General features: G+C 38.8%; 1 protein-coding gene across 8 annotated transcripts in view; it reads left to right on the top strand.

Annotated features, from left to right (window-relative positions):
* SOX5 (SRY-box transcription factor 5) overlaps positions 1 to 22,708 on the top strand; it is a 1,015,292-nt gene that overhangs the window by 4,647 nt on the left and 987,937 nt on the right. Inside the window, exon 2 of one of the 8 annotated variants that reach the window (XM_074402911.1) lies at positions 2,904 to 2,951. The exons of 6 other annotated variants lie outside the window; for them this stretch is intronic. The gene's annotated coding sequence lies outside the window, so the exon portion shown is untranslated. One more of the 8 variants, XM_074402909.1, reaches the window with a different exon arrangement.

Here is a 22,708-nt window from a genome sequence, read left to right as displayed (position 1 = left end):
GAGTGGAGAAATGGAGTGCTTCAGGCTCAGTCGCAGGGCAGACAATCAGGCACTTCTAGATCCTTTTAGCCAGGCCATATGGGGACATTTCTATAGGACTATTTAATACATTTTACCAAATTCAATTTTCTTGTCTTTAAAATTGAGTCAAGGTCAAAGGTAGGCTAACTGTGAGTCAGGGGAATTTTTTTTGGGGTGGGGGGTTGTTTCCTCCAGAGCTCTGCTCCTTTAGCTGCCTGCATGGGACTTTTGAATGCTTTCCCAGTGAGGATCCTGACCTTCCGGGATGGGCCCTTGACACTCCATTTTGCTTTGATGGGGCCTACTGAATTCCTGCCCCATTTGCCCCCTTTAACCTCTGGCCTATAGCTAATTAAAGTTATTAATAGTTCAGTATGGTTTATTTCTCAAACTACAGGTTATTACTGTTATTATTCTTGTTATTATGACCGTCTAATTCCATAGAGATAAACTTGTGGCAATTACAGGTATCAAGGAAAGCTTCCAGGAAGAAATATTTATAAGCATGAGGACTTTTTCAGTACCACTCAAATCACACCTTATAGGCAACTAATGATTTTACTTGCAGTTAAGGTTGACATTCAGTTGGGGCAGCATATTGATAAAATTAGGAAAAATGTGAATACATGTAAGTAACCAGTAAATAACCATGCTTAAAAACTGAGCCATAAAAATGTGTCTTGGTGAGTACTAGTGATGGTAGCATTGAAGTCTACAAGCGCGAGTCCGTTCCTTTTCTGTTGCTTAAAGTTCATGATAAGTAAGAGCAAACACCCCCAAACAAAGACCTGATTGTATCTCTGATGCTCAGCTGCATGTCATTCAACTACTCTATGGTTATATGATATCCTATGTACATAGAGTACAAATAATACAGTAGTCATAGGGATGAGCAGACGTTAGTTTGACATCCAGTTCATAGTCTCTGGTAGCTTAAGGCACTTTTTTCCTACTTCAATACCAATTAAACTGCTGGAGGTGAGGGAATTCGGGAAGAGCTGGGACAGGAGAAAGGCCATCTCATTTGGAGTTTTTCATTGTAGGTCTGTGATTCATCCAAAACTTTATTTAGAGATTTCAGGGTTCTACCTCCTTTTTTATTAACCTCTTAAGCTGCAAATTCTGATGGTCTTCTTAGAGGGATATTGTTTGGATTACATTAAATACTATTTGTGAAATGCCAGTATAGTGTCTGTCATGAACTAGGTGCTCAATAAATGTTAGCTACACTCAGCTCTCTCTCCCAGTCAAGTCTAGGTTCTGATCATTAATGTTTGAAGCCTTATTTTGTACTTACTTTGAAATTATTTGAGTCTGAGAAGAAAAAATGTATCACTTTCTTGAAGCTGAGATCAACATTTTAAAATAGTGATGCAGTGAACGTCTATATATGATCTCTGACAATGTGATTTTATTAAGATGCTGTATTTGGTGCAAGTATGAATTCTATCTTTTATTCATATATAAGTGCTCCTTCAGTAATTAACATTTTCACCCTACATAATAGGTAAGGATGAATAAAAACTTCAGGGCCTAATTCTGTAGATTTCTCCCCTTGTTATCTTTTTGATTTCCTGTTAGCAAATATGAACTAGTGAAAATTTATTGAGATTTAATCCATTGATAATCATTCACCTCTGCATTATATTAAGTTATAGTACCTGTGGAGAAGGAGAAAGTTTTTGTGGAAAAAGAAATCCATCTGATTTTTCAATGTTTTGCTCTCTGGGGTCAACATTCTTTCAAAGAGAAACTTGTAGGTTGGTTTGTTTATTTAAATTGGGTCCAAGGAAAAAGGCACCATAAATATACCATTGCCTGGTTTGAAGACGTGATGTAAAGTAACATGGAGAAATTAGTGGTTGTTTTCTCGTCTTACTGAAACAGAATTTGTCTATAACTGAGCAAAGATAAAGGAAAGCCTTCTTAAAACAGCAAATAAATGTATATTTTGCATTAATTGGGGTTCCTCAAGAAGCAGATACCAAGATGAGATTAGACATGTAAGAAGTTTATCAAGGGAGAGAGCAGAACAAGGCCAGGAGGGCCTTTTGACCATGAGGCAAGTTTGACACTTATGCAAGGAAAGGGGGAAAGGAAGAGGGTTGAGTAGAAAGAAGCTTGACTATAGTGTAGTCTATGAAAGGTTTGGCTAGGCAAATAAGAGTCAGCCAATGGAAGGAATAGTCATCTATGTTGAAATAATGGCCTGTATCAGGATTCATCACTGTCAGTCATTGGCTGGGAGCAGCTGCAGGAAGCATGGCCTCTGTGCCTAAATGGTGCTAGAGCTATAGGGGAGGCAGTTGGGGACGTAAGTCAATTACACTCTCAAAACAGGAGATCTGAGTGGTATATCTGTGGTTTGGCAGTATAGCCCAGTTTAGCAGTACCTTTGGACAGGTGAACCTCTCTCTCTCTCTCTCTCTCTCTCTCTCTCTCTCTCTCACACACACACACACACACACACACCATAAACTCACACACTCATACTTACACACACGAGACCTAGCCATTTCTTTGAGATCTCTTTGAGTTTTGAGTTTCTTTGAGCTTTGTTTTCCTCAATTGCAAAATGAGTGTAATGGCAGTATCACCTCACTAATTGGAATTAAATGAGGTTATATGAGATCATCTCTAAGTCCATAGTACTGTTTGTAGCTTGGAGGAAATGCCCAATGTATATTGCACTCTTTTCAGTGCACTCACAAAATGCATCTGAAAGGTATAGATACATTTCATCAGGTTATTGTAAACATATTTAAATAATGGATATTTTGTATAATTGGAAGGCATCGTTTATGCAAGCAGCCGTCTTTATGCTTATTTAAAAATAGGTCAGTACATTTCTCATCCATTAATTCTTATTTTTTTTTAATCAGAGTATAAACTATATACCAGCTATACCAACTGACCTTGACCGTCTTCAGGTAATTGGCCCTAAAGCATGAGGCAGAACTCTCTTCATTTCCTTACCTCTCTAGGCTTTCTATTCAGTTGAGTAGCAACGCACTGGAAGTCAGCATTTTATCTTAAGCCTCAAACACCTTGCAAGTCTTTGCTCCCCTGTGTTACTGTTCCTGAACCAACTTGCAGCACCACAAAGCACTGAACTCAAGTGGCCCTCAGCGCGAGCTCCTGCTGTGATGAGTCACAGAGCCACCAGCACTTTGTTGCCTTAGATTTGATCACTGCCATGAGCAGTCCTTCGATTGTCAGCTAAGAGCCCCTTCAGGGAGTTGTCCCTTAATAGAAAGTCTCTTTTCTTCCCTCCTGTTGTAACTTTAAATTAAAAGAAACTGTAGAGGAGCTGGTGGCATTGCTGTAGTTCATTCTTCTACCCACTGGGAGAACAACATCTGAGAGAAGACGTTATTGGACTGAGAATTGAGTTGTTGCTATTTTTTTGGGCCAGAGTCGGGGGGAGGTGGTTGCGGTGGAGGATGAAGACCACGTCATTTAGACTCAGCCAGACTGGTAATCAGGATTGTGATTGAGAGCAATACTTTTGTGTATGCAAGGAAGCATTCTTTTTGGATACAAGAAGACATCCACTTAGTCTGTGAGTTTCAGTAGGTTTCCTGGGACCCCTAATATTTTGACCCAGATTTTTAGGTGGTTCTGTGGGAAACTGGCCCTGGGACAACTTCGGAATCCGAGGAGGATGGGAGGCAGGAAAAGAGAGCTAATTTTTGACACGTTCTTCAGACAAGGGACTCCTCTAGGGAATCTGTGCCCAGGATAAGGACTGCTTACTGTGAAGCTTTTGGCATAATTTTTTCCTGAAGAGTGAGCATGGGTTGTTCGACGTCTCTACTTAAAAAGGCTGACAAATTTAACATTTGTGAGAGCAAAGGAAAAAGATGTTCATACTTTGACGGTGTGTTTCCTGGATGGTGAGCCTCACTAAACTTCGGATTTAATTCTCCATTGTGGCAGGTTTATACCTTCCATAGTTGCTGGCTCATCCCCATTCTGGTTTAGGAACTATGGCAAAATCTTCTGCCTAGATGTACCAGTGTAATTCCAGACTACTGAGAGGCTGACGTTGTTTGATGTGTACTATTGGGAGTAGACTGGTTTGCACGCTAGTTCTCGTGATGCTTGGTGTTCCTCTGCACCACTGGCACTCTTTCACAGGTGTCTGGCAGAATCAGTCTCATCGGTGTACTCTTGCACTGGGAACTGCTTTTGAAGATGTGTACACTATTTCTTATAATTGTGTCTTGAATTTTCTTACTTCATTCTCAGCCTCATCGCCACATACCTTCTCTACTAACTGATTAGGAGTGTCTTTTCCATATTTAACCCGGAAACAAAGTGATCATTTTAATGCACATGAAACTAACAGATAGAGATACACCAGCATGTAAAGACATTTTGTAGAATTTCATTCTATTTATTTTTAGAGACTTCTTGGGGCCACCCAGAGGCTCTCCTCTTCCTAGCTCTCCTCTCCTCCTTTTACCTAGCACTCCTTGCTGTGCTTTTCTTAACCTTTCTCTTACCACAAATTCTACATTTTCATGGCACCACTGTCCAATCTGCTTTGTGTTGGTCTCGCTGCATGAAGTGAGAGGTGTGCTAAATACATTGCTGCCTGGCTTGAAACTGGTAACCGTAGGGTGACATGAAGAATTTCCAGTTAGAAGGTAAGTTCCCTGAGGGCATTGAATTGTAGTCCTAGCAGAATCATAATGCCTGGAACAGAGCAGCAACTGCATACATCATTGCTGAGTGAGCACAGTTTGCAAGATAAGTTTCATGTTGAGTCAAGGCTGCATGATGGGGAGGTAGGAAAATGAACAGCTGTTGAGTGTTTACTGTGTTCCAGGATGGGTGCTAAATGCTGTACATGGATAATCTCATTTAACCCTCCCAGCCCTCCTATCAGATGGATATTAGCACCTTTTCACAGATGAACAACAGACTCCAATGGTCAAGTGACTTGCCCATCTTCCTCAGCTCTAGTGAGCAGGATAGTCATTGACTGAATTTCAGTCTATTTGATTCTTCCACTTGTACTCTCTTCCATCACAAGGTGTTGGTGAGGGATTTCTTTCCGTAAAATGGGAGCACTCACTATACCCACCTATCACATGAGACAGGAGGAAGAAAGGAGAAATGGTTATTGAAAGCCATGTCTGAACTGTAAAGTGATTTTTTTCTTCCTTCTTTCTTCCTTGCTTGCTTTCTTGCTTTTTTTTTTTTTTTTTTTTTTTTTCAAGATCTCTCTGTTACCCAGGCTGGAATGCAATGGTGTACAATCATGGCTCACTGCAGCCTCAACTGCCCAAGCTCAAGTGATCCTCCCACCTCAGCCTCCTGAGTAGCTGGGACCACAGGCATGTGCCATCATGCCCAGCTAATTTGCTTTAAATTTTGTGTAGAGATGGGGTTTTACCTTGTTGCCTACGCTGGTCTCCAATTCCTGAGCTCAAGTGATCTGCCACCTTGGCCTCCCGAAGTGTTGGGATTAGAGGCATGAGCCACCGTGCCCGGCCTATAAAGCCATCTCTAAATATTGCTTATTATCAAGTATCCACTAATCCATAGAGTCACCAAAAAAAATCTTCATTGAACACACAGATGCGTGTTGCTTATGCTTAAGGGGAAATATTTTATGACTTTAAGCAGAGATTCTGAATACATAAAAACTGACATCAAAGGAAATTGCAGAACAGTGTCTCTCAAAGGTGATCATCCAGTCAGTTAGTTGAAAACCACTTGGGATATTTGTTAAAAATAGGCTCTTCTGGGTCTCATCCCAGCCATATAGAACCTGAATCTCTGTGGGTGTAGCCCTGTAACCCTGCATTTTTAACAAGCATGACTGGTGATTCTTTTGCACATAAAAGTTTGGGAATCAGTGATAAAAAAAATTCATTGATCTAGTTTGGTAGTAAGTTATATATATATGGCATATGGAATTTAAGTTAGATGCTCACAGAATAGTGGTAGTGCCAAGATAAAGCACAACTGATTGTTGGACTGCTAGACTTTTTTTGATAATGTGGTTTTAGGAGTTCTAAAATAAAATTTAAAGAACCTTTAGTAATTTGAGTGTATAAAACATTAGCATGCTTAAAGTCAAGAGTAAGGGGACCCTGACATAAGGAATCTAGGGGTTGCAGTGTGGGGAAGGGGGCCCCGGGGCCAGTTATATGTATTCTAACCTTGGAAATAACTTTTTAACAAGTCAAACTGAAGGAGACTAGATGGAATACAAGCGGTTGATCTGTTTATCCGGCTCTGTGTCCCAAATAATGCAGTCTGGGACATAGTGGGTGCCTAAAGATGTTTGTTTAATAAATGAATAAAAACACACAGAAGGAGAGAGCAGTGTGTAGAAAATAGACTAAGATAGTTTGATTATGATTACTATGGATAGAGAAGGCGAGAAAGAGTAGGCTGAAAAGGAGTCCTGGTGAGATAACACGAGGACAGGGTTTTAATTAGGCTAATATGGTCCTTACAGGAAAGTGCTTTTTATGCAAACAAATAAACAATGAAAAACACTAACCTGAGGTTTGTATGGGATCAAAACATGAGTCCACTGTGTCTGTTATCTTGGGATCACAGTTACTACATGAGGATATGGACCTTGTCTATTTGTTCTTTCTGTGATCTGTTTTGTTTTCCCTATGATCGTAGCACTCAACAAATATTTATTGAACAAATGACAGAGCTTCCGCATAGACGGAGGAAAAAAAGCATTTACGTTATACAAAAATATCTTGTAAAGAGAGAAGCTAAACCTTTACAAATGCTAGCCAATAGATTGGCTATCGTGGAAATAATAGATCTTCATAAAACCGCACATTCTTAGACAATCTATTTAAGGTTCAGTAAGGTCCACATCTGACTGTTTGTCTGTCACTGAGCAGTGCTTTGTGGCCAACTCCACTTTCATTTTACTGTTATGAAAATCCACCAGGGTGCCCAGCACAGTGTCTTGCTAATATTAGCTATTTAATAAGTATTTGATGAATAATTCAATGAATGAATGAAGAGTATTGGCTTGGGGCTGGGGGGAGATGGAACTTGAAAGAAGAGAGTCGCTCTCATTCCCTTAGAATTCCCAGTGACATGTGATCCAGAGATCTTTAAGCAGGCAGATTTCCCATACAGGTCAAGGCCTGGTTATTGGAATCTTGAGGGGAAGGATGTTTGCTAAGGTAATGACTGCAAAAGTGGGTTCAGCATTGTTAGAAGAGGCAACCATTCATTTGATCTGGAAAATATATGGGGCGGGGCGAAAGGTAAAAAGTAATTCTAAATGCAGCCTGAGTTTTAGTAGAAAAATGGCTCTAATTCAAGCAGTGTAATGTTAACATCAATGCATGTCTCATGGCTCAAGCCCTGCATACTGCTTTGGAAATAAAAGGAGATTGTGTAAAGAATTAGCAATACAAGGCATTTTTAAGTGCTTTATTGCAGAGGCCTGTGATACTCTGTGAAATCCATGCAGCCTCCTTCTTCCTGCTGTGCTTAATTTCAGAATCTGATGCTATTACCTATCCTTGGAGGAAAAAAAAATAATCATTCTCTGTTAACTCTTAAAAACCAAGTTTGGCCAGGCACGGTGGCTCACGCCTGTAATCCCAGCACTTTGGGAGGCCGAGGCGGGTGGATCACAAGGTCAAGAGATCGTGACCATCCTGGCAAACGTGGTGAAACCCCATCGCTACTAAAAAATACAAAAATTAGCTGGGTGTGGTGGCATGCACTTGTAGTCCTAGCTAGTCGGGAGGCTGAGGCAGGAGAATTGCTTGAACCCAGGAGGCGGAGGTTGCAGTGAGCCGAGATTGTGCCACTGCACTCCAGCCTGGTGCCTGGCAACAGAGCAAGACTCTGTCAAAGAAAGAAAGAAAGAAGAGAGAGAGAGAGAGAGAGAGAGAGAGAGAGAGAGAGAGAGAGAGAAAGAGAGAGAGAGAAGAGAAACAGAAAGAAGGAAGGATGGAAGGAAGGAAAGAAACCAAGTTAACCAAGTTTAACTTTGCACTTATTTTCAAAACACTCTTTCTGACATGTCTTCGGAAGAGAAAGTGGTGTATTTAGCCGTGGAGTTTAGTATCTAGGATTGCTTCTAGGGGGCAGGGTTAGAAAAAGAGGGCAAGTTGGAAATAAATGTTGCAGGCAAAAGTTTAGAAATGGCTCAAACGGTTTGAAAGATGAGGTCTCTAAAAGGGTCAGCAGAGGTTGTGTCTGGCTTGAGTCCAGAGCAGAAGCCGGAAAGATAAATGGGTTATAAGGAAGATCGGCAGAGGCCAAGACAGGAGTTAACAACATAGGTGGCCGTCTTCTTATGACATCAAGACCTGTCCGCCAAAAGCCGTTTCCTCCCTGGCGTACCATCATGGTGCCCCTGCTCCTGTCTCACTTGAAAGCACAGGTGACATTGATGTTGATTGATATATTATTGTTGCTAGACATTGTGCTAAGCAGTTTATTTTTATTGAATTTTCCTAACAACTCCGACATAGGTACAGATGCTGTCCCATTACACAGCCAAGGAGACTCAGCTTGCTCAAAGTAGCGCAGCTAGCAAGTGGCATAGCCGAGATTTGAACACAGAGTGGGCGGATGCCAAAGTCTGAGCTCTTGCTCATTGTAACATAGAAAACATATTTTAAGTCCTGTTAAGTCATCCCTCAAAATGATGCTTGCATTTTCCCCTTTCTTCTATACTCACCTCTTTCACCCTGAATCACTGCAAAGTTCCCCAAACTAGTATCTGTCCCTACAGTCTGCTCTATTTACTGCTATCAGGCCACTCCTCCTGACATGCTATTAATATTTAGAAATATTTCTCAGACATTCAGAGTGCCTACCACACAGGGATGTGACTAAGATTCTGAAGTCTGGTTTTTAAGGGCTCTACAATGTCTCCAACTCTGTCTTTTCAGGCTCATGTTTGAGACCTTCCTTTCAAGAATAATTTCCTTATGATCTGGCTCAAGCTGAACAGAGCTTCTCAGATGACCCCCAGACTACCTGCAACATGTCAGCCCTATTAACTCTTCTCAGAATGCTCATACAGAAGCCATGCCATTGCACAAAAGCCACTTCTGACACCTGGCTCTGTCGAACTCATGGATTTCTTCCAGGATTACTTTTTCTATCTGCTTTACATCGCCTCGTCAACTGATTTTCCTTGGTTCCCAATCCACTTTGCTCTCTATTTTTGCTTTCTCTTTTTTTGTTGTTTCTTCATTCACTCAGTAATCAGTAAATATTTATGGAGCACCTACTATGAGCCAGACACCATGTTAAATGCAGAGATTCAGTGGTGTGTGGAACAGGCATTATTTTGCACATGGGGAATTAAAGTCTATTAGGGAAGATAAACTTCAACCAAATAATTATCATTTGTGATTGCAAATTGTGGAACTGTATTTCACAGAAGATTATACAGCATATGAGAGAGGTTTCTGATGTATTTGCGGGAGGCGCAGTTAGAGGATGAGTCCGTGAAGATGTCACATTTTAAAGATGGCTAATGAGGTAATGAGGACAGGAGAAAAAAATTTTTCAAGGTGGAAGGAATCGCATGTGCAAGGGTTCCAAGAGGGAGGGAAAAGAGTGTGTTTTTAGAATTAGAAGGGTAGCGTGGGTAAAGCAGAGTGGAAGGGAAATCGATGGAGATGGGGTTGTAGAGAGACATTGGGATCAGATCATTAAGCCTTCTCAGCTCTGTTATAGAATTGAGTCTTCATAATAAGGGTGATGAAAAACTCACTGAGGATTCTCAAGAGGACAATAAAATTTGTGCCTGTAGCCAGTGGATCGCATTTCAGAGAGGCAGGAATGAATGGATTTGGGTGAGCTGGAAAGGAGGCTATTGAAATGATTCACACAGAGAAACATAGCTTGGACTATGGCAATAGTGTTAAGAGAGGAAGGCAAGAGGAAGGATTTTGGAAACAAACACGCTGTTTCGGATGCTTCGTACCACCCTTCATCCCCATTCCGCTAACCAATTGAGATGCTCCCTCTGGTAATCTCCCATTATTTCCATGTTTCACAGCTTTAAAAAGTAGGTGCTTAAGTCCATACTCCTAGTTCCCAGGGACTCTGCTGGTGGGGAAAAATTTGACAGAGAACATATAGTGCCTACTGCCTACATATACATATTTACCTTCACCTCTTTATGTCTTCCTTTTATACGACTCTTCTCCCTCATATAGGTATTCTAAAATCCTACCAATCCCTTAATTTACAAGTTAAATTTTGCTCTTTCCCAGCATTCTCATCGAATATACTAGCTGAATATCTCTCACTCTGATCTGATGACACTTATATTTGTAACTACCTTTATGGCTTTTGACATCTATTGTAGCATACTGTTATCGTGTCCTGAGCATGTCTTGTCTCCTGGGAGATATATATTGTGAGTTTGTGTCAAGGGACCTCAATGCTGTAGCTCAATATTACACTGCTGTTTTGGAGTTTCCTTTCTAGCTGGGTTATTTACTTAAGCGCTCTGAGTCTGATTCCTCATCTGCAGAATGGGTATAATTATATTTACTTTATAAAACCATTATGAGGAATTAATGATAGAATGAATGCAAAGTACTTAAAATAATCTCCGGCACATAATCCCCATATACAGTAACAGTTTATGGTTTAAACTTAATTCCCTGAAGTCAGAACCCTGTGTCTTATTACTACTTTTGTCTACTTGTAGCTCGGTGAATATTTGTTGAATTCAGATTTGAATTGAAGTCTCATTTCTGCCAGGGGATACAAATACTGTCTAAATAAATTTTGATACTTGTCTGTAAGAACTTCAAGTTGATAGGGGAGCTAGTAACAGAAACTGGTTATTTGTTATTGTGATAAGTGTAGTGCTAAAGAGATAACCCCAGATAGAATATTTTGAGAGCACCAAAGAGAGGTTGGGGAAGGTTTTCTAAGATAACTGATGCCTGAGCTGAGTATTTTATTATTCAGTTAAGTCCCTATTAAAACAATGTGTGCACATAATATAAAACCCAAGGCTAAATAATAAGAGAGCATTTTTGTCCTATTGACAACTCTACCCACTCCATTTCTACTCCTTTCAATTCTGTATTTCTAAGTAAAATGTTTACTACTTGTTTTTTTTTTTTTTTTTTTTTATTAAAAAAATGTTAGATATCAGTTGACTTCCACTATTTGGCTCCTTATACTACACTCCTCCTATGTCTGCTTCCTAAAACCACACATTTTTTCCTCCTATTGTTCCAATATAATTTCTTTTTTTGTTGTTAAATCAGTTCAGTAACACAGTTACTTTGACTGTGTAAATATTGCATGTGTATTCCTGAGCACGTTACATACTGATTACTTTGCCATTAAAAAAAAAAAATACAACTTATTTTGTTTCCTGGAGTTAAGAAAGGCCTATGTCCAAACTTTCCAAAGTTTTACTGGAAGTACTCAGTGTTTACTGAATTCCTGAGCCATGGTTTACCGGGTATACGGCATATCCAGAGCGGGCCCTGGGGGAAGTCAGCCCTCGTGCAAAGACCATTTTATTACTAGTAGAATTTACAGTTGTTGGAGTCAGGTGATAAAAGGCTCACCAACTTTTCATCAGTTAGATTTCTTATCTTTTGTGCAGACGGAGCAGCCACTTATTCCCTGCTCTTGGACATTCTGCTCCCACCAACCTATCCTTGCTAAGGCTGTGAGTTCAGCTAAGCAAGGCAAGGGGTGGTACTCTGAGAAAGTGGGAGTGTGCTCCAAGAAGAGAGGACAATCTGAGTGAAGAGGCTTGGCAGCGAGAGATAGCATGTTGTGTTCATGGAATTACAGATAGTTTGGTGTTAGCAGGGCAGGACTGGCTGAGATGAGGCTGTGATGGTAGGCAGGGGTTAGATCAAGGTGATCTTTTTATTACAGACTCATATGCACTAGATTCTGTCATATAGGCCATGGGGAAACTTACACTGTTAAGTAATGGGGTCTGTTTTGCTTGTGAATGAATGACAGAGTAAGCAAAAAAAAAAAAAAAAAAAGGAAAACTAGCTCAAGTCAGCAGTTAAAATGCTGTCTTTGCATATCCAGTGATGTATTAATATTTTAGGGGTACTCCATCAGGTGAATTGTTAGAGCACAGATCCCCCAGAATACACGCACATGCCCAGAAATGCACAGACAGTCATAGTTTATGTACATGTGTTGCTACTTTAGTTAATATTCAGGGCCCAATAAACACCAAGAGCAAGGTCCAGGTTGAATGATGGTGGCTCTAACAGACATGTCAGAGTTTCCTGGAGACCTACTCTGACATGTAGATTTGCATGCAGTGAGTTTCTGGGAGGGTTTGCAGGGACACCACCTGTGAGGGGGTGAGGGAAAAGGACAGACAGTAGGAGATGCTGACTGTGATGCAGCTGAGGCTCCAGCTTGCCCATGGGAAGCTCTGGAACTGGATGGCTGTTCAGAGATGTTCTGAAAGGAGACCCAGAGCCAGGCGTTTGCAATTGAACATCCAGGTGGGATGTGGGCCATCCCTGTGGAGGGGCCACAACTGTAAGCTAGGGCTATTCTTGGTAAGGCACTGAGCTGGGAGCCTCCAGCAGCCAATAATCCTGGCGGCTGGCACAGCAAGTGCTGCTGGGCACCACACCACTGCAGACAACCTTTCTGACAATTTCTCTATTTTTTAGAATTCTAAAATGCAGATGCCAGAGAACTAGCACTTGGCCCATGAGATGCAATTCTGCCATTTTCCTGGGTTCACTTATGTTTGCGTTATTAGTATTACTTAAAAATCTGTCCTTTTTTTTTGAGAAGGAAATCTTTTTAAACCCCTTGTCCATTTCATGAGGGTTAATTTAGCTAAATATTAGACAATGCAATTCATAATCCATTTCCTCAAGCACATGAAAACTGTTATGTGTGCCAAAATGGTGAAACAAGAGAGAGCAGAGCATTAACATCAACTTCTTCCTGTTGTGAAAACGAGGGTCCCAGTGGCAATCCATTAGTAATTAGATGAACAAATAAAACCTTGTAGATCATCTTGAATTTCTGGCTTTGGAGAAAAATTTCTTTAGGGAATGAAACCAAGGCAACATTTTATTGGTTTATTTATATATTTTTATTGTACTGTAAGTTCTGGGGCACATGTGCAGATCTTGCAGGATTGTTGCATAGGTACACACATGCCATGGTGGTTTGCTGTCTCCACCCCCTCCCCTCACCTACATCAGGCATTTCTCCCAGTGTTATCCCTCCCCAACCTCCTTGCCCCCTGCTGTCCCTTCTGTAGCCCCCCATCCCACAACAGACCCCAGTGTGTGATGTTCCCCTCCCCATGTCAAGGCAACATTTTAATTGTTGGTAGGACAGTGGACAAGAGGTAATCAGCCAGAAACTGTAGTCCTAAGTTTTTTCAGGTTCCCAGGTGGGCATCTAAGTCAGTACTTGCCTAATTTTTCTGATCATCTATATAAACCATCAATAAAAAATATATTACTCTACTAATGGCAAATACATAGAAAAGGGATAAGATAAAGAGGAAATAAAGAATATCTATAAAATGAGAAATGTAATTAGAAGCTATAATATTTTCTTCTAATATGCCGTTGGACTTTTTCTTCTTTTTGCACCCACTTTGAATACTACCGAACTAGATTTCTAAAGCACAAGTTATATACTAAATGGGGACAAAATGCATTGTAGGCAAAATTTGGCAATTTAATGGGGTTGACCTATGCGGCTATTTAAATGAAGTAGTATGAGCTCCAAGTATTAAAAAAGTGAACTGAAGAAAAATCAGGTTTTAGAATAGAATTGGGATGCTTTAAAATGTTTTCTGAAATCACGGCGGGAATGTGTGTGTGTATGCATGTGCGTGTATATCTGCATGTGTGTTTGCACTAGCTGGGGTCATAATGACTTAGCATTTCCTCCTGTTTAGCAATTTCCCACCATTAACTAAAAGGTTGGGGCCACACTGACACTATTACCCCTCTGTATATCTGGCACTAATTTATGACACATGTCCTGCCTTATATCCCAGAATGCTTTTGAATGTTCTTTCATTGTTTTATTTTTTTCAGATTTATTAATATATAAATCAGTTAACTGCAATAATGAAAAGATATCTTTATTAGTGTCATCTCTGCAGTAGAAAAACTGAAAAGACAATACCTTCCATAAATACAATAATTTCTTTCCCATCTTTTTGGAGTTTTAAATGTTTATACGCTTTTTTCTGGTAAAACAGCCTCGTTTATAAGAATTATCCTAGAGTCATCTTGTGCCTGAACTTAAGATAGCTTCCTTATTAAAATCTTTTATTTTGCTAATAAAAATCCATTTCAGTCATGTTCTCTTTTTTTATATTTAACAGTGTCTACTCACAAGATATTGTCTGCTTTAAATTTCTTGGAAGAAAGGCGATAAATACATTTCAGGTAGCATTATTATTACTTTCCATTATAGATAAAATTAAAAGGTAGCTGGATTTGGAACCATTATATAGATATCTTAATAAGGATATGGTAATCATGGTTCAGTCCCCAAGGAAACCTAATCACATAATTTTAAATATAGTTAATAAGTTAAAAGGCAGAACCTTGTTATGTTAGCATGTTATCTTTAAAATAATTAAAATTAAGATTCTTTAAAACTATACGTACAAATGATCTTTCCATTATTTAGTGAAGAGTGTAGACTGTCTCTCGGAACAATATTATGAATTGACATCTTCGAGTGATTCTATTCTTACTTGTTCTTAATTTCTTTATAACTATTTGCATTTGCATATTGATTTTTAAAATTTTTTTGAGACAGAGTCTCACTCTGTCACCCAGGCGGGAGTGCAGTGGTGGAATCTCAGTGCAACCTCTGCTTCCTAGGTTCAAGTGATTCTCCCACCTCAGCCTCCTGAGTAGCTTAGCCCACACACGCATGCCACTATGCCTGAGTAACCCTTGTATTTTGTGGTAGAGATGGAGTTTCAGCATGTTGGCTGGGTTGGTCTGGAACTCCTGATCTCAAATGATCCTCCTGCCTTGGCCTCCAAAAGTGCTAGGATTACAGATGTGAGCCACCATGACCAGCCATATGTTGAACTTCATAGTAATTTAAAATAAACGATGTTGTATTTGATTAATCTTCTTAGTCATTCATTCAAACATTTTTTATTGAAAGTCCATTTTTGGTCACGTATGAATTGAGTAAGGGGGTTACAATGGTAAGCAGAAGAGATTTGGTTCCTGCCCTTACGGAGCTTCCAGTCTAGTGAGGAAGATGGAGGTGAGTCAGCTGACCATACCAATAGCCTAGAGAGATGCTCTGTACTCCAGTATTGTTGCGACTGGTAGCTGGATTGTTCATTCTTTTAAAAATCATGAATGCATAGAATCTTAAAGAAATGGTATTTACATTTAACATTTTATTATTTTTAACTTGTGTGCTTTATTAATTTATCAGTGTTTTATTGTTCATCAGTGTTTACCAATTTGGCAAGTAATCGATGTAGAACTCAGACTTAAGTATGGGTCTCCTGAGTAATGACTCTTAGTATCTTCTTGGCTAAGCCACACCCTTAATATATATTCAACAGTTGTTAGGTTTGATTTATTTAAAATGTCAGAAGAGCCTAAAGGCATTTAGCAAGCAATCTAAGTGCAGAATTTGCTAGTTTTAAAAAGTTTTCATCCCAATGTTATGAAGTTGACACCTAATATGGTGGTTTTTACAAACAGTTTGCGTTTATTCTTTCCAAAGTATGCAATTTGGTGTCAATAAAACATTCATTTTGGCTCTTATATTTCCCTAATTAGGTCATATTCAATTAATTTATATGATTATAATAATAAATGACATAAGCAGACTTGGGGTGAAACAGACCAAGTGGTGAGAGCAGGATTGTGTGAGTTAGTAGAGGAGGCTTTTTGCCATTAGGGTGCCACGTAGGCCTATTGTATGCTTTGCAGAAGAAATGGAGCACATTAGTTTCTCTGGCGACTTGGGGAATGTAGGTTGGCTAAGAACGTTGTACTATAAATATGTATAGTGATAAGTGCTATCGAGTGTATTATGGAAGAAAAGTACAGGCAGCTATAAGGAGATATAGAGTAGCTGGATTTATTCTGGAAGTCCCAGAAGGCTTTCATGAGGACGAGCTATTTGGGGTATGGTATGAAAAGCACTAAAGGCCAACTAGGTGGAGAAGTTGTGGGTGAGTAGGGATTGGGGAACAGCACGCACACAATGGGCTAAAGCTTGGACTGTGAAGAGACCAGGAGAGCGGTGTGGGCAGGGTACAGAAAAGAGGGGCCGAGGCTGTGAAGGATGAGGTTGGAGGAGCCAGCAGTCATATCACGTCGAGTCTTGGTACTCTTTTTTTTTTTTTTTTTGAGATGGAGTTTCGCCCTTGTTACCCAGGCTGGAGTGCAATGGCGCGATCTCGGCTCACCGCAACCTCCGCCTCCTGGGTTCAGGCAATTCTCCTGCCTCAGCCTCCCAAGTAGCTGGGATTACAGGCACGCACCACCCTGCCCAGCTAATTTTTGTATTTTTAGTAGAGATGGGGTTTCACCATGTTGACCAGGATGGTCTTGATTTCTTGACCTCGTGATCCACCCGCCTCAGCCTCCCAAAGTGCTGGGATTACAGACGTGAGCCACCGCACCCGGTCGAGTCTTGGTACTCTTAAGCCTTTGGGTTTTTAATCATAAAAGCATTGGAGAGTAATGAAAATATTCAGAATTGCGATTTAGAAAGATTATTCTGGCTGTCGTTTGGAAAAAGGAACAAAGGGACATCAGGTAGTGATCAGAGTAGCCTAAATAAGAAATGTCCTTATTCTGAAAACTACTCATTGTACTGTTTTTCCGTGGCCTGCTATGTGACTAAATGGGTCTTTGAAATACTAGAGGTAAAGCAAAGCCTAAATTTATCCTAGTTTAAATCTTTTTATCACCCAGGAAGACCTGGAACAGACTTTTCTATACTCTACTCTTTTACCATTTTCTCCTTTTACATTCGTATTTATGTTCACTGTTTCAGCACATTGTGTTCTCAAAACAATAGGGAAAAAAAAGAAAAGTCATTCTTTTAAGCTCATACCATGCTATTGACTTTCTTTGAAAGGGCAGCAAGTGTGTTTATTTTATCCTCGTGAGGCTAAAAATTAACCATGAAACATCCTTCTTTACTTCTAAACTATGTGTAACAAAGAAATGCTTTATTGCAATTTCATCAATAATTCAAATGCGACTTAAAGGAAAGTAGGGCAGCTAAGGAAAAAAGCACACTTGTTCCATAATTGAGTCGATTACATAGTATTGAGTCCCATTGTCATAGTTAGTCATATTGATGAAACAACTTTTATAACTATGAAGGTCTACTAAAAAATAAAGCCTCAGAATTGTGATGCAATGTCATGGACACTTCTTCATTTTTTTTTTTCCCATTGTAAAATACAAATAATGAAAGCAACCTTTTACCAGAGTGTAATATTAAAGGAGCAGCTTTTGCAAGGTGCTCTCATCAGGATATTAGTAGTTTTCAAGGCTGTGCAGTAATAACCCAAGCTATTTTGGAACTGTGCATACATTAGTGTTCTGGTGCAGCATGATACAATAATGTGTGAAAAAGTGTAAGATCGCACCTTGTTTAAATTTGCAGCTTTTGTGCATAATCCCACAGTGAGCTCTTGCCAGATTTTTACTGTTAATAGGAGAAAAAAGTTTATAGAAGCCTACAGATTGGAGCTTGTTGTAAATATCTGACAATGAAAATAAGGTTTTAAAAAAATTGCATGCCATCTTTTTTGAAAGATTAAAATGGTTATGTTAAGTTTATATTATGTATAATATTTTGCAAACCAACTTATGGTTAGTTTTACCCAATGGAAGCTTCAGCATACACATACATAGTCATCTAAAGGAAAAATGTAGATTTGCTCTATTTAATATGTGCAGGGTATGATTGAAAAGTACAGAGTTTGATTTTTGAAAATAACAATTGCATCATAATTTATGCATTCATATTAATGTCGTTTTCAAAATTGTCACCCAGAGAAGCAAAACCCCTTTTCCAATGATGCCATTGTTCAAAACATTTTGGAAAAACTTCCTCTCTCAAAATTGTCTTTTGAATTATTTGCAAGCCTGACTAAAACATCCATCTCATTACTCTCTAATCGCATTTTATACCAAGATTCATCATCTTTTTTTTTTATTCACCAGAATTGGCTATAAATGTCTCTGAAATGATGAAAATGGCTAAAATTGACTTTCAAATTATGAAATTTGTCACCATTGAGGATATTTAGAAGTGTGTGTGCCTGCCTGTGTGTGCACAGACTTAGAAAACAGTTTCAAAGGAAAAGAAAAATACTGTGAATAATGGCTGATCTTTAAGTGAGTAGTGTTCTGAGGTGACCATGAACACGGTAAAATACATTTGAACTTAGGTGACAAGGTGTCTTGGTTTAAAAAAGTCACATTATCTTTTTAAGTGTACATTAATTTTTACAACGTATATAAATAAAATATGAATACATCTTTTGGAATGCGAGGCCAAAAGCCTTACATAATTAGCAGTATACTTTGTTATTAAAACAATTAAAGGATTAAGCAACTACAGTGCTAATCCTATGTTGGCAGATTCTTCAGATAAGGTCCTTACATGGGAACATCTCTGTGTAATTTTATTTAAATACTGCCATTGACTGTCTGATCTATAAGTATGTGTATTCATCAGCATCTTACATGATTCATATTAATTTTTATGTCATTTGAAGGCACTAGTAGGTTGGTAGCGCTTGGAATTTTCATTTCAGTTCACCTCTTCATATAAATAATTGATCCAGTTTTCAAAACTATTAGTAGTTTTTAAATTGTTTTCTTAGCCATCACTAAAGAACCCATATGGTTACATGTGTTTGAAATGTAAAATAACTTGAATGGATTCCAAATGTTTTCTTAATTTAAGAACTCTGTGGTCATTCAGTGTTTATGTGTTGAATGACTTATGGGTAAAATGAAAATGAAGTAGGACTAAGTTAATATACATATCCAGAAGTTCACCATTTCTTCCCACTTTGAACATCTTTATTGTGTTTCTTCTTAAATATGTAGGAAATGAAAGAAATGTTTGCCAGAGAAACTTAGGTGAGTAGTTTTTCTTTTCTGAGTATTAAGGAGAGCAGACAATTAAAAAGATAATTTTGCTGTGGTCAGTTTCTGTACCATCTTTGTAATGTCTGACTTCCAGCTTTAATGTACAATAGGGATCAAATGTCTACATTTTAAGAATGTCATTGGTAGCTTTTGAAAGTTGATAGGTTTAAGTGTAAACCAGTGTTTGAACATGAAGCTCTGGAACATGCTTTTGTAACATCACCTTTCAATATAGGTAACTGAACAGTTGGAGACAATAAAGACTTTTTGTTTAACATGGTATGTGATTTATATACACTAATCTGTGTTATAGTAATTATTTTATCCTGGTTTACTACCTGTGTTAAAATTTCTTTATTTTCTGGCTTCATACTACCCATTTTTTTTTCTTATCAGAATGCATGTATTTGACTTTTCTAAAAATTTTAAAGCACAGGGTTTATATGGCACTTGTTCCAAACTTATAGGTACTTTGTTCTTTTTAACATGTTGGTTTACATTAATGAAATTGGCTAATTTGTTTTTATAAAGTTTTGTTTTCTTAAAGGGGGGATCAATTTTGAGGGACTAAATCAAACTGAACATGCGTTATACCGTTAGGTTTTTGGTAAATTGATGTTACTTATTAATTGCCATGAATTGACAACAAATGCCATATTTGAAATTCTATTGAGAGAAAATATAACAATGTGATATTGTTCATTTGTGATATAGTTATCTTTCATTAACAATTTCTAAAATCTGCTTCAGATTAGAAAATAAAATCCCAGCATGCTTTTTCCCCACTGATAAACATAGATTTAGAAAGACCGTATTTTAAAGATGTCATAGTACTGCTAATCAAAAGAGTTAAGCGTTTTAGTGTGTAGGAGTTAGGCTAGTAAGTAATGTTTACATAATCCTGATAAACATTTCCCCATGACTGAATTTTGAGTGGAAAACTTGGTTTCTTAAAAGGCTCTAAGTGGAAGAAAAAATATTACAGCCTGTCTTCTTATTGTGTATAGTGTATGTGTGTGTGTGTGTGTGTGTGTGTGTGTGTGTGTGTGTTAGATCCAGCTTAATACCAAGTAATGCCAACATCTGGCAGAGAGATGGAGATCTGGGAATTTGTTGCTTGAAACCCTGGGACAAAGTGTTCTGATCTGACCGGCAAACATAGCTGTGGACTTGAACTGAAATCTTCAGGGGCAGAAACGTCCTAAGCGTCTGGAAAATTGGCCTGTTGAGTCACCGTGAAGGCAGTAAAACAAAACTAATTTTAAGCATGTCAGAGTTCAGTGATTCCCTCTGGAATTCAAACTTTTTTTAAGAGTCTCATGTGTAAGTGAAAAGGGTCAAAGTTGACGCACAGTTACAATGTTTTGAATGCTTTCCCTTCAGAACAGCCACCCAAGCTGGGATTAGCATGAGGAACTGTAAGGCTGGCACTTCAGCGTCTGGGTTAAAAATATTTTAAAGCAGTAAATGCAGTCAGTGCAGAGAGATCCCTGGGAGCCTTTCTATTCAAAAATGTGTGAGCTCAGGGCAGTGACTGCAATGTAATTTAGGGCAGTGTATGCTTCATAGCTTTGGAGAATATTGCTTCCCGTTAATGTTCCATCGGAGGATGGTAGGATAGTAGTAATTTTAGAAGGTGGTATTCCTGTTTGTCTTACGTCGAAAACTTCAGAATAAATAAAAGGAAACATCAATCGAACAAGAAATGTAACTGTGGAAAAGTACCAATGAATCTAAATTTGAACTGAACAGATACAAAACCAGCATGGGTGTAGGAATATTTTTAAGGAGGAAGCTGTGGCAAAAGGAACTTCCCAGGGAATGGACTGAACAGGTATGTACTGTGTGGACAAATAGTCTGCAGAAACTTTCGAGAAAATGCCTTGTCAACAGGGAGGTGCTTTAACTGTGACTAGACGAAATGCCGTTGAGTATTTGAATGGAGGAATTATTTTAGCATATGGAAACACAAGAGATTTATTCTCAGTAGCCGGCATTCAGGTGATATCTAGATAACCGAAGCAAACTAAGTCATTAGCTAGTCACAATTCCTTGAATGAGATCACACTGGGAAAGTCTGCTGGCCTGACCCTGAGGTGTGCAGCTCCAGGACTTTTGATGTTAAAATGTTATGTACTGCAGTTGATGGGATTGGACAGGCATTTTCTCAGTCTGAAGATTTCTCAGTCTGAGCAGAATGAGAACTAAACAAGATTCTTAGACATTAAAAAGGACCTATCATTTTATGAGTTGTGTCTAGGAAATGCAAGAGGAGCATTGATTCTGTCTTCAAATTTTTGGGACTCAGCTGAAAACTCTGGGCTGCTATGAAATTTGGCTAGGATCCAGAGTCTGCTAAACTCCCTGTAAAACTTTGGTTGTTCTTATTAGCTGTTTTATTTTTCCATGTTACCAGTAGCAGAATAATTCTGTTGGTTTTCATCATCAATCTATGATACTCACTTTGAAGACGCTTTAATTATTTAGTTATTTATTCAATAAAGATCCGTTATTCCAATTTGAGGAATTACATTTTGCATTGTGTTTACTGTGTCTCCAGAGCTATGAATTCAGTCATGTCTATTTATTCTAATGAGATAAGCCAGGAGCATCTGATAAATTTTTTTTTTACCAAAACAGAATAAAAATGCACACAGAAGAATGAAAAGCCAAGTTATTATTGTATGGCATGATGACTGTCTCTTCTACAGTTTTCAATCAGAAAGGGACCTGAGTTGTGCTGAAAGATGAGAAGATGACATGCATCTTCTCCATGTTTTCTTCCCCAGTATAGGTGAATAGAAAGCGGTATTTGATTTGAATCCTTGAATTCAGCTGTGTTTATAAATAACATCACAAAGACTGCTTATTTTAACGCAGTGATGAAGAATACAGGAGAATCACGTATTACAAAGCTTAAATTAGAAAAAGTAAAAATGACAAAGGTTTTCAAGGACTGGTGCTAGGACTGTAATGCAGGCATAGACTGTAATGCAGGGTGAGTTCTGAGACTTCTCTGAATCTTAATGAGGGCCAGAAATTTAACTTTTTGAGCAGAGCTTTTCAAAAGTAAAATTTATTGACTAGCTAGACTGTATGAAAAAATAGAAGCATCAGCATATTCCGTAGTCGGATTCATTATTTCAACAGGACTCGTTGATAGTTTGATCACAAATGACCTCTTTTAAAAAAAAAATGTGTGTTGCTCTGAACTTTTGCCCTGCAAAACCCTACAAGTCTTTGCAAGGAGGGCTTTTGAAGGGAAGGGTCTTAAATCGGTGTGATAGTGAAATGCCTTGATCCCGACATCTCTCTCTAGGTGCTGTCAGCTGTTAAACTTGTGCTAGCACACTGCTGGTTCCCCATGCTGTGCCGATCCTTTTGTTTAACTGGCATTTCTCTTAGCTTTCCCACTTAAACTAGCTATCAGAATCCTATAGGTCAACTAGACAGTTTGCCTTATCGCAAGCTCACCTGAAACATCTTTTGAGGTAGGGCCTATGATTTCATGACAAATAGTCACCTCAGTGGGGAGCTACGGAGCTCACCTC

The sequence above is a fragment of the Saimiri boliviensis genome, chromosome 7, assembly GCF_048565385.1.
Source record: "Saimiri boliviensis isolate mSaiBol1 chromosome 7, mSaiBol1.pri, whole genome shotgun sequence".
NCBI classification, from domain to species: domain Eukaryota; kingdom Metazoa; phylum Chordata; class Mammalia; order Primates; family Cebidae; genus Saimiri; species Saimiri boliviensis.
Note: the sequence above shows the minus strand (reverse complement) of the source record. Positions and strands in the feature narration are given on the sequence as shown.